This window comes from Apodemus sylvaticus, chromosome 7 (assembly GCF_947179515.1).
Source record: "Apodemus sylvaticus chromosome 7, mApoSyl1.1, whole genome shotgun sequence".
NCBI lineage: Eukaryota > Metazoa > Chordata > Mammalia > Rodentia > Muridae > Apodemus > Apodemus sylvaticus.
In genome coordinates this window covers 64,490,440-64,505,814 of record NC_067478.1, presented here as the reverse complement: position 1 = coordinate 64,505,814, position 15,375 = coordinate 64,490,440, and the positions used below count along the sequence as shown (strand labels likewise).

The 15,375-nt window shown below is 50.3% G+C and overlaps 1 protein-coding gene across 2 annotated transcripts in view; it reads left to right on the top strand.

The window, feature by feature from the left end:
- The window catches only part of Megf11 (multiple EGF like domains 11), a 206,974-nt gene that overhangs the window by 19,516 nt on the left and 172,083 nt on the right, over positions 1-15,375 (top strand). The window contains exon 1 of one of the 2 annotated variants that reach the window (XM_052188048.1): positions 14,411-14,659. The exons of the other annotated variant lie outside the window; for it this stretch is intronic. The gene's annotated coding sequence lies outside the window, so the exon portion shown is untranslated. Of the gene's footprint in view, positions 1-14,410; positions 14,660-15,375 lie in introns of those variants that run through there. 2 annotated transcript variants of the gene reach the window in all.

Here is a 15,375-nt window from a genome sequence, read left to right as displayed (position 1 = left end):
GGAGGATGGATGAAGATGAGACCCGACGGATGCCGGGGAGCAAGCTGGGGCAGGACCAGGGCTGTGCAGAGGAAGTAGTGGACCTTGGTTTCTCTGCCATCTGCCTCTCCTTCATCTGTTGGCAGCTCTTTCCTAACTGGACTTTCTTTTCTCTGGACTCCAAAACTATGTGGCAGGTGTAGGCCCTGGGGCAGACTCCATTAATTTTGTGGAGGAGCCTCTCCAGTGCCCCTCCCCCCACCCCTCCATTTAGTTCTACTCAGAGCATTGCTCCTCCTTTAAAACCACATCGCATCTGTGTGTGGAAACCCAGAAGCCAGACCCGGGTTCAGGCTACATGCCCTACTGATTCCCAGGTTCAAATCTTTTCAACTCCAAAGCAAGTGTTATCGGATGCTTGGCAGGGTGGTTATGGTCAAAGGAACACCCACAGATGTCACTGACTGTCATCAGTCATCAGTTTCCCCTCAGCTGACTTTGGACTCCAAGGACAAGGAGGGCTCTGTATTCTCCCAAGCCATCCCCCTTGGGTTGGAGGAGGCACTGGTGGCGAGCCTGGCCTGGCTGATGGGTAGAACTCTCAGTAAGGTCTCGACGTACTCCTGAGGAGCAGATGCGGGGGTCTGTCTCTTTGTGGCTTTGCCTTCTTGTGTGTAATATCAAAAGACCAGTTGGCTCATGGGGTCTGTTACATGTGAGCTGAAAGCATGGCCTTCACATGTTGGAGTCAATGGGCTATGTTAGTCGGAGAGCCAAGATCACTGGACAGTTGAGAATGGAATGGATGCTAGCCATACTCAAGGGGATAGATCGGAGCCGGAGCCCAAGAGGGACCGAGGAATGAAGAAGATTAGGAAATAGGCACAGTGTTCCTTGGAAAGGCCGTGGGGCTCGTTTGCATATGGGGTGCGCAGCCAGGGTCTGTGGCCACAGCATCACCGGCCTCCCCAGGGCCAGTCACTGCTTCCTGTATCTGGAACAGTGTCACAGGTCTTCATGGACTCACAAAAACCTGCTTCCCTTCAGGGGAAACTTGATTTATATTATTGACTTGAGGGTCAGAGCACTGACAGTGACTTTGAAGGACATTTGTCTCCACATACACTGGGGTGAGGAAGGAACCCCCATGCTCATCTCAGGCTTCTCCCCAAAATTACTACACGGGGCTGGGGATGCAACTGGGAGGACAGAGAGCTAGAATAGCGTGCATGGGTCCTAGGATCCATCACTAGCTTTACATGAACGGAACCCAGCAGCTCAAGCCTGTCATCCCAACCCTTGGGGGGTGGTGTGGTAAGAAGATCTGAAACTCAGAGTCAACTTCAGCTACATAGTGAGGTTTGGACTAGCCTGAGCTATGTGAGACCTTGTCTCAAACAATGACAGAAAGTATATAGTGACCCATTTACATCTGCATACAAGATGTGTAAAAGCTCCTCGGAGGAAAAAATGACTCGTCTGACAGCCACGCTGCAAGGTGCCAAGTGTATCCGTGTCAATGTCTGAAGAGCCAGGACTGAATTTCAGGTGTGGAGGAGTCCCTCTCTCCTTGCCTCCAGTGCCCTTGTCAGGATCTCGGTGGTACAGTACTGTGGCCCTTCCTATTGCTGCTGGCGGGAGCCTGGGCTGGGAACCCTGCTTTGTAGCTGCTCTGTGTGGGTTTCCTCCTCTGTGTGAGAAGCTGGGAGTACTCCCGCCTTGCCAGGCTTGCAAACGAGGTTAGGGAAAACATGCATGAGGTTTTGGTGAGGGGTGGGATTCTACACCTGTCGCCCACTGTGGCTGTGTCCTGTTGAGCTTGGTCAAATGGAATGCCAGTTCAGACATTGGGAGATACTGGGATGCAAGGTAGGGCAAAGGCCCCTGCTTGATTTCCTAAAGGAACTGTTGGAAAGGATCGCAAAGAAACACCACCAGGCTCAATGTCTCTGGAATGTGGCTGGCAGCCCATGCTACGACTAGTGAATCCTGGTCCTGGCTTCGGGGCCTCATCAAGGTCTTGGGGCTCAGCCTGCAGGTCTCTTGGAAAGAAACGATCCTGATCCCAGAGTGTGGAACTGAGGACTCTACCTGTGTGGGAAAGGTCTGCTGACTCTCCCTGAGGAGGAGTCTGTGAGCCTTGGGCGCAGCTGGTCTTGACTGTAACCGTTAATCGTTTAATCACTTAATCAACTCAAAGGATGTAGAGATGGATGTAAAGTTTTCCTCTCTCCATGTGGGAAGAAAGATGCCTGTCATAGATAGCAAGTGACCTTAAAGGAATTCTGGGGTGTGTCTGGGGTTCTGAGTGACTCTGACTTGGCTCCTGTGACACTGGAAGAAAGCTGAGCTGGTTGGTGTACCTCAGCACTGCGCAGACATGGATGGAGCTTTGAAAAGTGCCCCCTGGTGTGCGGACAGCCGCTCGGGGTGCGTCGACTCAGCCGGAGGTCTTAATTACCTGCTCAGAACAAGAGATGGGTCTGAGATGTGCAGAGTTGCGTGTGCAAAGTGTTTTATTTCCCGGGGCGGATGCAGAGCAGGGAGGACCATATGGCCCAGCGGTTGAACAGCTGTCTCCGGAGGAGGAGCAATTGGGAGCTCCCACCATCTGGGAGATTACAAGACTCTCCATTCTTCCCTGTGTGTTGCAGCAGTCAAGTGGGGTGTGATGGAAGTACCCTGTGTGCACTCACCTGGGCAGCCCCGCCACCATCCTTCCCTGGATGCCCTCGGCTGCCTCCTGAGCCTCTCAGAGCTTGTCTCTGAGGTCAGCTGCAGCAAATGCCCTTGCAGCTTCACCCCACAGCCTCTGCCCAGCGGGGAAGCCTTCTGCTTTCTCTAGAAAACATAAATGTCATTCCTTTAACCCAGCCCCCTCTTGCCTCTTTGGCAGGCTGCGGAGTCTACTTGAAGAGTGCTTAGCGGTTTGAGGCTGTTATATTTTCCCTGCTCTATGATCCGTGTTAGGTTAAAAGGGCCAGGGCGGCTTTTCCTTCCCATGGAAGATAACTCAACCCGGACAGGCTCCCTGTGGGAGAATTAAAGGTGATGAGGGACTTCTGCTTGGCTGCAACTGTTAATATCCTTCTCCCAAAGTGGCCCCCTCAGCCCCCTCCTCCCCAGCTGGCTGCAGTGGTGCATTTACTCCTCCGTGTTCTCATTCCCATTCTAACTTTTTTCCTTTTGGTCTTTGGTGGCCTTTCAGAGCAAGGGCCTCCCCGCCAAGGAAGCAAGAGGAAAGTTACACAGAGGGATGCGGCATGCTACTGTGGGTGGCTCTTTTCATCTCTTATAGAAGTGCTTGGGGCCAGGGCTGTAGCTCAGTCTGTAGAGTGCTTCCTAGCATGTACAGAGTCTTAGGATTTGTCTCCAGCAACACATAACTCCAGGTATGGTGGCACCCGCCTATAACCTTAGCAATGGAAATGTGTGTGTGTGTGTGTGTGTGTGTGTGTGTGTGTGTTGGGGGTTGGGGGCAGAAGTTCAAGGTCATCTCTGACTGTGTAGTGTGTTCAAGGCCAGCTGGGCTAAAGATTCTGTTTCAGAAAAAGAAAACAAATCTAGACTTAGATTTGTTAAATCTTAGAGTTAGGATGAGTTGCCAGTCATTTTGGCATCTGCCAGAGAAAGACTATTAGGAAGCCATGCAGCCTGCTCCTCTACAGCTTGTCCCAGAATAGGTGATGGGAGGATGGGGGCTCATCCACTCAGCCCCCAGGAGCAGCAAGCCAATGTTGTCTTAAGTGCATCTGCAGAGTGCTCCAAGATATAGAGCAGCCATTGTAGCCCCCGACTTGTGCGTTGGTGACAAGGAGACATGACTTCTGAGCAGTAAAGCTGGGGTGACTTGGCTTCCCCAAAGCAGCTCTCCTTTTTCTCCTCACAGACTTTACTCTTCCTAGTTTGGAGGCCATTTAAAAGTTGTCCCTCATGCCCACCAAAGGGGAAGATGGGAAAGGAAGCTGAATCCGCTGATGTTATTTAGACGCTCAGGGGAGTTGGTTCTAATTTCCAAGATGGCAACCTCTCTCTTTCCCTGTGTATTTGTAGCTAGATGGGGCCTTCTTCCATACCATTCTGTACCTTCAGCCTCTGTTCAAAGGCTCCTGCATTGTCAGGATAGGACACTTGAGACACAGCTCTTGGGGGTGTGGCAGCAGTCCAAGTACCTCAGTCTCAATTCGTGGGCTATGCAAGGCTGTGCCAGGTCGTGCAAGGGTATGTTCAGCTGGTGAAGGAGGAGAGAGTGCCAGAGGACAGTGGGCAGCAGGGAAGCCATGTGTGGAGGCAGAGGTGTGGTCTTCTGACTTCTGCAAAGTTGTATAAGCAGAACCAAGACCAAAGACAGATGGGGTAGCTGAGGTCTCCAGATCCCATGCACAGGCAGCTGGGCAGCAAATCAGATGTGAACCGGGTCCTTCTCTGCTCCCCAGTCAAGGAATCCCGAGTTCTCAGAGTGAGGTGAGGCTTGGGGCATTTGTCTCTAGATGATGATGTTTCCTCGAGGCCTCTGGGTCATTAGTCACCCTCCTGATAGACAAGCTTGGCCACGTGGAGGCTGCAAATCTAGTTTGATCCAGGCAGAAAATGGCAGTCCTGCTTTGATTTCCATACTTGTGCTGTTATTTGAGCAATCCCAAGGGAATCATTGGCCTCCTTGGAAGTTCACTGGGTGGGGAAGGGGCGCCCACAAACATGGACTCATGGCTTCTGAGGTCTAGGCCCAGCTTGGTTCCATTTCTTGACAGAGATCTCGCTGTCTCCTAAGAAGGGAGTGCAGGAAGGTCTGGACTGCACTCAGGAGAAACATTTACTTTGGTCTCAGAACAGAATATCTTTTCAGGTGTTCTTTTTCTTTGCATGTGTGTGCATGTGTGTAAGTGGTATATCATGTGTGCATGTGTGTAAGTGGTGTGTCTGTCTGTCTGATGTGCATGTGCGTGTGTGTGTGTGCATGTGTGTAAACCTGAGGTTGATTTCAGGTGTCTTTCTTGACTCCACTCCACCTTATTTACTGAGTCAGGATCTCTCTCTGAACCTGGAGCCTGTTGATTCTTCTAGTCTAGATAACCAGCTTGCCCCAGAGATTCCTGTCTGCCTCTCATGAGCTAGTAGCACAGGCAGGCCACCAGTCTACTTACACGTGGGTTCTGGGGATCTGAACATCAGTCCTCAAGCTTGTGTGGCAAGCATCCCTAAGCCCAGCTCTTCAGATATTTAAAGAACCCCCTGTCGTTTCCCTGCCAAAACATTTTCTTTTTCCAGCCTAAAATATCATTTATTGACTTAACAATTGATTTTCAAGTACCTCTCATGCACTAGGCTCTGGGCTAAGTGCTAGAGAGACAGAAATTTACAAAGCAGGCATGTTCTTTTATCCAGGGAGCTCATAACCAGCATGACATTAGTACCAGATGCTCCCTGTCCCTCCCCTAGAGTAGAAGGGCTTCAGGTCTAGCTTGATCACAGGAGAAAATGGCAGCCCTGCTTTGAGTCCCACACTTCTACTCATGCCTGCATAATGCTGGGGAAACCACTGGACCTCCTTGGAGGCCCTCTGCAGGGTGATTGTTGCCTAGTTACCTCTCGGGTGGTATGTGGGGTCCAGCAGGATTGGATTTTCCCTTTGCTGCGCCATGTGTGAAAGATTGCATTTGATACTGTAGGGAAAGAGGGCAGGAAGAGAGAGGGCAGGAAGAGGGAGGGCAGGAAGAGGGAGGGCAGGAAGAGAGAGGGCAGGAAGAGGGAGGGCAGGAAGAGGGAGGTGCCTATTGGCTGGTGTCCTGACACTCATTATTGTTACACCTGTCATCCATTTAGCAAGTACACTTATGTTATCAGACAACTCTGTATATCTGCCTGCCTGCCTGTCTGTCTGTCTGTCGAAGTAGAGGAGAATCAAATTCAAGGCCTTGTGTGTGCTAAGCAAGCACTCTGCCACAAAGTTGCACCTAGCCTCTACTTGCTTTCATCCTGGCGTTCTGTACTGAGTATCTGCTGTGCCTTGGCTCAAGGCTGGGTATAGACCTTAGGGATGGACAAGCAAGGATGCCCTTTCTACCCCATGGATCTGGCTGCCCATAGGAAGGCTCCCAGAAGTTATCTCCAAATAAATCACAAATGATGATTTTGATCAGTCCCATACAGGAAAAGAACCTGGGGTTCTGCAAGCCCACCATGGGGTCCCCCTCAGATGGGAATATGCAGGGGTAAGGAAAGGGCTATGAAGCTGGAATCTTAAGAGTTCACCTGGAGAGCAGTGGCTCTGTGTACTAAGAAACTAGAACATGGGACCTGGGGAGCCATTGGCAAAGCACTTGCCTGTCAAGCACAAGGGCCCAACTTTGATCTTCAGAACCTGTGGTGGTTTGAATAATAATGGCTCCCACAGGCTCCCATAGTTCCACCATTGAGTGGAACTGTTCAAGAAGGATTAAGAGCTGTGACTTTGTTAGCAGAAGTGTGTCACTGGGCATGGGCTTTGAGGTTTCAAAAGCCCTTGCCAGGCCCAGTGTCTCTCTCTCATTGCCTACGGATCAAGATATGGATTTTAGATACTTCTCCAGAGCCACACAGTCCACCATGCTGGTGATGAACTGGCCCTCTGAAACTGTCAGCACGTCCCAATTAAATGCTTTGAGTTGTCACAGTCATAGTGTTTCTTCACAGAAATAGAACAGTGACTAAGAACTTGTGTGTTACAACAACAACAACAACAACAAAAACAACCCAGTGTAGTGGTGCACACTTGGTTTTTCAGTGCTGGGGAGAAAGAAACAAGCAGATTCCTGGGACTCACCTGTCTGCCAACCTAGCTTGGTGAGTTTCAGGCCAATAAAACCCTGTGCTCCCCCTAAAGGATGGCATAACACCTAGTGTTGTTGTCTGATATTTGAGTGCAAGTACATAATCGTGCACACACATGCACAGATATGCACACACATGCATGCAAACCCCTGGGAAATTTTAGGGACCAGCAGAGGTGGTTGGATGAAGTGAGGTGGGGCAGATCCCATGGAGTTTCCACTACACCAAAGTCTTGGCATTCCCAGCAGAATCAACAGAAATACAGGCAAGGCCTGGGAACTGAGGCTATGAAAGTTTCACCGATCCAGGCAGTGACATTAGCTCTGAGACTGCCAGGTGGAGGGACCCACCACTTGCCTTGGGGATCACCCCTTCCCTGCATGGAACAGGATTCCTATGGTAGATAATACGGCTGATGTCTAAATCCCTCTGTAGATAATGGATCTCTAAGGTAGACTGCATTCTTCTCTGGAATTGGGATTCCCATTTGACTACTCCTAGAGGATCCTGTGAGCTACAAGTCAAGAGGGGGCAGAAAGGGCCTGGGAAGTCGGGGATGCTCATGGTTGAAAGGGGCCTTTGCAGACCTTAGTGTTAGGAAGGAGACAGCTGGGCAGTGGTGGTCCACGCCTTTAATCCCAGATCTTGGGAGACAGAGGCAGGCAGATTTCTGAGTTTGAGGCCAGCCTGGTCTACAGAGTGAGTTCCAGGACAGCCAGGGCTACACAGAGAAACCCTGACTAAAAAACCAAAAAAAAAAAAAAAAAAAAAAAAAGGAAGGAGACAGCTGAGGAGTGAGAGCCATACTCTTCCCCCGCCTCCCTCTGCAATCCTCTCTCCACCCTCTGTGTTCCGCGTAGCCTTTCTCTGCAAGGCATTGCCAGATGCTGGTTCTTACACACATGGGGAAACGCACCCGCAGCAAGTGAGTCACTCTAGGAATCAGCTAAGTTTCAAATTCCTAAGTGGTGAAAACAAAATTTGAGCGTAGCCTCCCAAGCCTCCTACAGTACTTTAAGACTTACTGTATTTGGCATGCATGTGTGAGTATGTATGCCTGTTCACATGTTTTGGGCACACATGTGTTTACATATGTGTATGGAGCCCCAGAATTGAAGATTGAAGTTGTGTGTCTTCCTTGACTACTCTTTGCCTTGTGCAGGGTCTCTCTCTGAACAAGGAACTGGCCAATTTTAGGCAGTCTAGCCAGCTAGCTTGTTCTAGGACTCCCCTGTCCCTGCCTCCCAAGTGCTGCTGGGATTATAGGCAGGTGCCATGCCTGCCTGGCTTTTACATGAGTCCTGGGAATGCAAATTCCAGGGCTTTTGCAGCAAGTGACTTATCTACGGGGCCATCTCCCCAGCCCACATGCTTGACCATTTCTACAAAGATACCGTGGTGTTAGACTGTGTGCACCAGTGGTGAGCAATGACTCACCGCTCTCATTTTGGTTTCTGGGAAGCCAAGAGTATCCAAGGCCATTCAGGCAGCTCCCGGCTCTGGTCCTGGAGGAATGTGGAGCAGCCTCTGCCATGGGTGTCGCCCAGAGTGTGAAAGGACGAAGCTCAGGGATGAGGCCTGACCTCTGGCTTCCAGGATGCTTGGGCGCCATGGTGACCCCTGAGAGGCACTCTGGGCAGCATACTGTTTCTGTCACTCTGGCGAGATATTCTGTTGAGTGCTTGTCTGAGTGCTCTTGGGGCACAGGGTGGCAGAGGGAACATTATTTATGCGTTTAAAGGGTTGAATTAGGAGTCACCTTTCCTTTATTGTTTGATCCCCTGAGAGAAATGAGTCCTGTCTTTTTTAGGCTTTCTGGCTTGCAACAGTGGTGTTCTCCACTGCCAGATGCTCTCTGAGTGTGCAACCTGCAAGGTCAGGCTCCGGTCCCCAGCCCATCACAGCTGCCTGCTCTGGCTTCATGTCACCTTCCTCAGCAACTAGTCAGCATCTGCCTGGCGTGCACTCTGCACAGCCTGTGGGTCAGAAGGAGCAGCAGACAGGAGTCTTTGTCCTCCGTGGAAGATATCCTCATTGTCCAGATGTCCAGATGAGCCCCACCTCCCGTATTTGGTGATGACTGGTGACAAGTTGCTGTGAGTGACATCATGAGAACATTGAAGATATTGTGGATGACAGAGAGAAGTTGCCAGAGGTGGTGCCCTCATGACTTTGAGACTCAGTGTCCTTGTCTGTAAAGTAGGGTTAACAGATCTGTTTTGCCTGTTTAAGCGAACTGGGGCAACAAAGGAAGAGACAAACATAGGCCTTACAAGTCAGACAGTGGGCAGGGGATGTGGCTCAGTCGGTAGATGCTTACCTAATGTATGGAGCCTGGTTTAGTCCCCATCGATGCACAAACAGGGATGGTGGCATGAGCTTGTAATCCCAGCACTTGATGGAAAAGTGGAAGATTATAAGTTCAAAGTCATCTTCAACTTCATAGCAAGTTCAAGACCAGCATTGAGGATGGGTGACCTTGTCTCATAAGAGAGAAAGGGAGGGAGGGAGAAAGGGAGGAGAGAGAGAGAGAGAGAGAGAGAGAGAGAGAGAGAGAGAGAGAGAGAGAGAGAGAGAACAAAACCATAGAAGATCATTCTAGGCTACAAAGCCAGTTTGAGGCTAGCCTACACTAACTACACTGTGTACTCTATCTCAACCAACCAACCAACCAACCAACCAACCAACCAACCAACCAAATAACCCCAAGACTTGGAAATTAGAAATGGTGCCAGATGACTAGTATCTAAGCACTCCAAAAATAGAGTCTGAAGTCTGTTTGTCCTTCAGTCTGTCTGTCCTTCCCTCTCTTTCCTCTACCTTCCATCTCTTTTTGTTTCTTTCTTTCTTCACACATCTTCAGGATCTCTTCCCTGTGTAAATCCCGTGGCTATCACAGATCAGAGAGGGACTGAGGAGCTGAAGAGAGGGAAGAAGGAAGGAGGCAGTGGCTCATAGGATCTCTTTGAGAAAGTTGGGGTGAGCGAGGCTCCAGGCTCCTATTTGAGTCAATCAGTGCCCTGCTCAGGGTGATGCAGATAGAAAGGTCAAAAGGTCACCCCAAGAGTCTGGGAAGCTCCATTTTGTTGGGTGTTGGGTGAGACCTGTGGGATATGAGTATTGCCAGCCTTCACTGGCCTTACCCACCCCCAGGCACTGTGGACCCCCGGGGAGAACCTGCTGCTGTCCAGGGCTCAGTGCAATGGAGACCTGGTCCTTGTAGGGAGGTGACTTCTGGGGTCTCCACTCAGCAGCAGGCAGAGGTCACTGTTATTTCCCCAAACTTACTGTTCCTTAGGGAGCTGTGTGGTCACACATTGTCACTGGGACTGGCTAGTGTGTGGATGCTGATGGATTCCTCCAGTGGAGGCTCCTGTGGGTGGCCCCTCTTTCTGGAGACTCTTCTGACTTCCAGTTTCAGTAGTCTTTGTTTTCTGTACACATAACATGTTTGTCTTGCTCAGGATGGAGCAGCTACAGAAGCTGGTGAACATTCTGGAGCCACTCTCCTGGAGGCCGTGTGGTCTTTGTAGAGATGTTTGAGGTGTATTGAAGGACATGCGTATCCTTACCCTGTAATTTCTCACACAGGGTACCATTCTGATCACTCTGGCCCAGCTTCTTAGGATGCCCTAGTGTGTGACTGTATTTTCCTACCATGGTGTGTGTGTGTGTGTGTGTGTGTGTGTGTGTGTGCGCGCGCGCATGCGCGTGTGTCTTTTTCTTCTGGATGGATCGCCAGTTGTGCCCAGGCCCCTGCTGTTGTCACCAGTGTTGTCATATGGGCTCAAGTTCAGGTATATTGAAGCTGAGCTTCTCTCCTGAAGACAGGGTAAACGAGTATGTGGAAGAAGGTCCCTAACCTTTCCCCCCAGCTGTTTCTCTGCCTAGCTTCCACAAACCTACTCTGGGGTTTTATGCCTGCCAGAGTCTCCCTCCCTTTTCTCCATTTGGCTTGCAAATGTGACGTCAGAGAGTCACAATGGAGAGAGTCTGTCTATCTCTGAGTCAACATACAGCCCTCTGTTGTTACTACCTTTACTACTTAGAAGTTGGATAATGTGCTAGTAGACTTTAAGCATTATTTTAAATAATGTTTAAATAATCCATTTGCAGGCAGAGGCCTCTGACTCATAGGCCGGGGCAGCAAAAGCAGGCCAGGGCAGAGAGGGACCTTTTTAGTGACATAGAGACTCCTGGAAGATGAAATACTCCTGGCAGTCAACACCATCAGAAGGCTGCAGTTTGATGACAACTCATTCTTGAAATCACTCTCAGAAAGTTCAAGGAACTTAGGGTTCCCATAACCAAGCAGCCCCTGATTTAGCATCTCTTAGGAGTGAGATTTAAAAGCTGCAGGACCATGGGCTGCTTGCTGTGGAGGATGCAATGGATACTGAACCCTCGGTGGCCTTCACACCAGATGGGGTGATGGCTTTAGAGCAGGCCCAGGAAAAAGACTGACATTAAAGGGAGGGTGGCTCTCTAGGGTGGGCACCGTGCATCCTAGCCATACCTGCTGGGAGCTGTGCTTCCTACCAGTCTGTCAAGGGCCTCCTTCAGATCCTGACAGAGAGAAGACTCTGGAAGGCTGGTCAGGTGGACTCAGAAAGGACCTGGAGCAGAGGCGGGGAAGGGCAAGCTTGGCAGCACTGAACACAAGCTCTGGGAAGGCAGATCTGGTGCAGGGAGGCAGAGAGCTTTCCAGTGATCTGAGCTGTCCAGAGTATCAGGGACAAGGTGGATTCATTCTATCAAATACCCAACGGCTGTTTACAAAGCTGCCCGGGGCTTGTGCTGTGCTGGACCCCAGGTAGCAGGGAGAGGAAAAGAGCATCTTTCTTCCAGTTAAGAGCAAAGCAGTGTCATGTGACCAGTGTCATGTGACCACGAGGGGTTGGGAAGGTGCTAGAACTCACCTCAGGACCACCTAACCTACAGAGGCTATTCCAGGGACTGCTTCCTAAAATGGGTGGCATTTGAAGTGACACCTCCACCAATCATGTTCAGAAGGGATGCTACTTGGCCTGGGACCTGGAAAGAACCATGCCACTTGAGAATATGGTTGCAGCTGATTGAGGCTGGAACAAAGCAGGTGTTTGCTCTACTGACAGAGCTGGGAATGGAATTTGGCTAGGAGCTACAATTGTTAATGTCTAATGAAGCAGAGGTGGGGTTGTTACCTGGTTTTCTCCAAGAAGATATTATGCTTCTGAGTGTCTTCAGAAGTTGCTGAGCTCAGCATGTCTATATTTTTCCTTGTGTGTGTTTGTACTTTTGTGTTCATTCACATGTGTGTTCACACATATGTGGGGGTACGTGTGGAGGCCAGAGGTCAACCTCAGTTGTCTTCCTCACTCTGTTTCCACCTTATTTTTGAGACAGTCTCTCATTGAGTTCACGGTTCACCTAGGCTGCCTTGGCTGGTGAGTGAGCCCCAGGGATCTGCCCGTCTCTGCCTCCTTTCTTAGATCTCATGTTTAAGACATATGTCTCTATAACTATATTTTTATTTAGGTGCGGAGAATCGAACTCAGATCCCCATGTTCGCATGGCAAGCACTTTACTGACTGAGTCATCTCCTAGGCACGCCTTACGGTCAAACTCACGCCACCTCTTCTAAACCCAGTGGTCGAGGCTTGAGCTAGGACTTCTGAGCCCTTTCTGGAGCCGCTTCCGTCAAACTGTGTGGTAGTCTTTCTCTTGCTTTGCCTTCCCATCCCTTGGATTGCTCAGTGCCTCACAGATAGGCCCCGGGGGTTTTGTGACACTGGTCGTTTTAATTGCTCAGGGTTATGAAGCCTGCGAGGGAGAGGCACGGGGACAACCACCCACCTCTGTCCAGCTGACAGCTGCACACTGGCCCCCTCTCATCTGCTTGAGACCTGTCGGGTGGAACACAGGGACACCACACCTGTTCATCTGTCCACCCTCCATCCCCACCTCTCTGGGGACCCTGTCACTCAAACCATGAGAAGAGACCAGCTCCTTTGAGAAAGGCTAAGTTTTAAGAAACAGAACTTTTTTTTTTTTTTAAATCAGTGGTGAAAAGAAAAGGAGGGAAAAAAGTCCTTGACAAGCCTCACGCTTTCTTGCCTCGTAGGTGGTGGTGAGGATCAATTTCCTAAAGAAAAAAAAAATCAATCAGTTGGAATGTGTCTTTCTGGAGAAAGTCTGGCATCTGTCAAATGGGGGAAAAAAGACCTAAAAAAAAAAACTCTCCTTGGGTCGTGTGCTGGGGGTTGCTGACTCAGGCCGTATGTTCCAACGCCATTAACAAGTTGAAAGCTGTTGCTCCTTGCAGGGACACAGGGGAGGGGGTTGGAGCAGCTCAACTGTGAAAATCCTCTACAAATCGGGGAAGGCTGGGCTGCCAGGAGCAGAGCCTGGGCCTTCTGCACCCACGGAGGTAGCTGACTGCCACACGATGGCTTTTATCAGGCCCCATGGTTGGCAGCCTTGCTGAATGCCGGCACCTGATAGCAGCGTTCCGACAGGTGGCAATTTTAATTGGTAAACCGTTTCTCTCTGTTAAGCCATGTTTGAAGCAAGTCAGGCTAATATCTTAGGATGATTGGTAGAGATGTGAAGAAGGTGTCCCCTGATGCACGTAGGGGGTTTGGGGTGTTATCATCTGGTGTTTGAGGAGAGATGGCTCCCCAGGGCTCTAGACTGGGGCAGAGGCTTGTCCTCCTTACTAGGTGTGGCTGGGACAAGACAGCCCATGCCAGCTGCAGTCCCTGGCCTTTTTCTAAGAAGCATTTTTCAGGGATGTTGCTATGTTGGCAGAGTGCTTGCCTGGCATTCTGGAGGCCCTGGATCTCATCCACCCTCAGGACCGTAAGGACGGACTGGTGGCACAAGCTATAATGGCAGCAGCACCCAGGAGGCATAGGCAGGAGGTCAGAAGTTCAAAATCATCTTCAGCAACATAGTAAGTGGAGGCCAGCCTGAACTACTCAAAAACAGACAGACATACAGAAAGACAGACAAACAAGCAAAACAAACAAACAACAAACACCCTTTGCCATCCTGCCATGGAGGTGGGCTTAAGCACAGTCTGGTGTTTTAGCTGAGTGATGCGTCCGCCCTCAAGCAGACTGGTATGGCCCACATAGGAGAGCGTAGGCCCTGCATCGGGAAGGGCAGGGGTTCCGTTCGTGTTGACTGTGTGCCTCTCGTGCCTGGTTCTGTGCTGGGACACAGATGTTGAACAGAGACCTCTTTCTTGCTTTTGTGGAGTTGGTGTGAGCTCAGTAAGTAGAATGGGGAAATGAGTGTTGTGGCCTCGGGGCAGCCATGTGCTAGATTACAGGGAGGCCCAGTTTGGGGCAGGGCAGGATTATGTAGTCGTGAGGAAGTTCGTGGAGGAGGTGGTATTCAAGTGAACATGACAGACACATTTACACACACACACTCCCTATTTTCACAGTACAACTCTGAGGCCCATGAGAGATAGATTTTGGCAGCTGGGTCATGGCCTTCTTGCTTCCTGTTCTCTGAGGGTCAGAAGAGGAAGGGGCTGCACATGCTGTTCCTCTTGGAGGATTGTGGTTCAACAGCGAGCTGACCCAGACTGTGGCTTTCTCCACCCCCTGTCCCCCTGAGCCCAACTCTCTGAGCTAATGTCGTCTCTCCCTCCTTGTGTCTACTAACAAGGAATCCTTCCTGGCCCTAACCCAGATTTTGGGACCATTTTCTGAGTTGAAAGTGCCACGATGGGACTATGATGTCCCAGGTCCTCTGCCCGGTCCTGAGAAGAGGAATATTAATTCCAGCAGCAAGGCGGGGAAACGGCAGAGCTGTGAGCTCCAGCTGTCTGTCAGTGTTCTTCAGGTCTCTGCAGCGATGCTCCTGGGTCACAGATAAGGTGGGTGAGGAAGATGAGCAGCTATGAGTGGAGCGGGAACTCAGAGGTGGACACACAACCCTACACAACCACAGTGTAGCGGTCAGGAACTCAGAGGTGAACACACAATACTACATAACCACAGTGTAGCAGTCAGGAACTCAGAGGTAGACACACTACATAACCACAGTGTAGCGGTCAACAGGGCATCACAAGGAGAGGCTGAGGTGCTGGTTCCTGCTCAGACAGTGGCAGGTGAGGTGGGATAAAGTAGAAACTTTTGGTTTCTTTGGAAAGTCAATTATGTCAAAGGACGTTTTGCTGAAGCAGACACAGGCAAAAGGATGTTTAGCTAAAGCAAGTGTATGAAACTGAGAGGGAGCGTGATGCGGGATTCCTCACCAGTGACAACCATGTATTGGTTCACTTTACAATGCATTGCTGAGCTCCATTTGTCAAGAATCCATAGAAACACACCAAACAAAAACTTCGTTCTGGTGGCTTCTTGCAGCTTCTACAGACTCGGGCCAATTGGCAGAGTGATGTCAACTGATACCAGACTCACGTAGTTTTGATAAGACAGACTCGGGTGGTGAGGCAAGACCTGCAGGAAGACGTGATGTTTGGAGAGAGTATAACTAGGGCCCAATAGACAATGATGGCAGGCTTGCATAGCTAGCTTTGCAATGCTTCGTGGTCTTGTATCTTCAAAGACCTTCTCCTGGTGTCCCTGCTGG